The sequence below is a fragment of the Chinchilla lanigera genome, unplaced genomic scaffold, assembly GCF_000276665.1.
Source record: "Chinchilla lanigera isolate Chin_1 unplaced genomic scaffold, ChiLan1.0 scaffold00108, whole genome shotgun sequence".
NCBI lineage: Eukaryota > Metazoa > Chordata > Mammalia > Rodentia > Chinchillidae > Chinchilla > Chinchilla lanigera.
The window spans coordinates 433,687-435,436 of NW_004955509.1; the positions used below are offsets into that span (position 1 = coordinate 433,687).

General features: G+C 56.9%; 1 protein-coding gene across 5 annotated transcripts in view; it reads right to left on the reverse strand.

The window, feature by feature from the left end:
• LOC102004624 (chromosome unknown open reading frame, human CXorf23) overlaps nt 1-1,477 on the reverse strand; it is a 52,081-nt gene extending 50,604 nt beyond the window's left edge. For all 5 annotated transcript variants that reach the window (XM_005407800.2, XM_005407801.2, XM_005407799.2 and 2 more), the window contains exons 1-2: nt 1,333-1,477; nt 190-223 (exon numbers count right to left, since the gene is read on the reverse strand). The gene's annotated coding sequence lies outside the window, so the exon portion shown is untranslated. The remainder of the gene's footprint in view (nt 1-189; nt 224-1,332) is intronic.
• Between the last annotated feature and the right edge of the window lie 273 nt (nt 1,478-1,750).

Here is a 1,750-nt window from a genome sequence, read left to right on the forward strand (position 1 = left end):
CATGCCGCTGAGCTAAATCCCCAGCCCCCATAAATACTTCTTACTATATAAATGTTTCTAATAAGATTTCTTAGGGAGACTGAAACTGCAGAGATTTCAAGTGAAAAACCGTAGTAGCCATTCTTAAAAATACCACTAAAAATAAAGCATTACTGGGGTTGGGGTGTGGCTCAGTGGTAAAGCACTTACCTAGCATGCTCGAGGTCCTGGGTCTTTCGATTCACTAAGGGGAGAGCGGAATAAATACAGCATTACTATACCATTACCACTGGAATACTATTGAAAAATAAAGCACTCCAGAGCAGCACACCACCCTACCCAACTGTAGTGTGGTCCCAGGTACTCTGGTAGCTGAGACAGGAGAATCGCTTCAGCCCACGAATTCGAGACCGGCTTAGCCACCTACAGCAAGACTTGGTCCCCAAAATCAATTAATTAAAGCACTCTATGAATCCACAGCCAAATCTTTTCAAATTCTTCTTTCGTTTGGACCTGTTCACATTTAGAAAAGAATACTAAAAAGGCTGCCTTTTGGTAAAACGAAGCCGGAGAGACTCTGATTTGTACCCGTATAGTTTATAATCTGATCCAGAAAAGAAAAGCAATCTCCTAAGTGGCAGTTTGAAAAGCGCCCGGAAAGGAAAATATTAGGGAGATACGTTTCTCTCCCGTTTCTTTCCCTCCCGACCTACTAACAGAGCAGTCCCTATAGTGGCCCAGTTTCCTAAATACATCCTAGAGAAGCACAGGAGATGCGCCAGTTTTTAGGAGACGTTTCTAAAAAGACAAGTTTTACTTTGCAATGCAGGATAAAAAGCAGCCTTCACTACTCATTCTCAACGTGATCTGGGAAAGATGCCGCTGCGCGGCAGGAGCGCCTCAGGAGGAGGACAAAGCGGGAGCTCCTGGGCTCCGGTCCCGCAGGCGCCGCGTCCGGGGCCGCCTCGGTAACAAGGACACCTTTCCCCGACCCCGCCTCCCTCCACCCCCACGGCAGACGCGCGGAGCCCGCAGCCTCCTCGAAGGCAGCGGAAGATCGGGATTGCATGAGCAGGTGCTCAGGTCGCCGCGCCGGAGGGAAGTCCGCCGTCCCTCGGCCACAGGGTCACAGGGAAGCCATCAACCCAGAGCCAGAGGTGGGCTACCGCTCCGAGGGAAGGGGCTGGCCGAGAGACCTGCAGGGTGGCTGTCCCCGGAGAGCCCGATTGAGACCGCCGCATCCTCCTCGCCGCCCCACCCGCCACCCCGAGAACCGCACCTCCCAGGGCGACAGACACGCCCTCCCTGCGGGTCGGGGCCTCCTCGCCCTGCCCGCTCCCCACGGCTGCTTACCGGGTCTGGATGTCCCCGCCACCGCTACCGCCACCGCCGGCCCTTCGGGGCTTGCCCCTCTCTCCGCGGTCGCCTCCCACTGCAACCGGACCACAACTCTCTCTGCCCGGCCGCGAGACCCGGAACCACTTCCTTCCGGAACCGCCTAGCCCCGCCCCCTCCCTGCCCCGCCCACTGCCGCGGCCTCTTGCTCCCTACAGTGGTTCCAACCGCACCTCTACTCTCCCAGCGACGATGCCCCGCCCAGGCTCCTCGGGCCAGAGCGCCTGCACCCTCTGCTGGCAGTTCTCACAACCGCTGCTCGGTCCAGGGCGCCTGCGTTTCTCTGCCACAGTCCACCTACGGCGCCTGCGCCTACTCGCGTCCCCGGGGAAGAAAGGAATGTGCCGGATTTACCAGGTATAGGGATCCTGCTGGT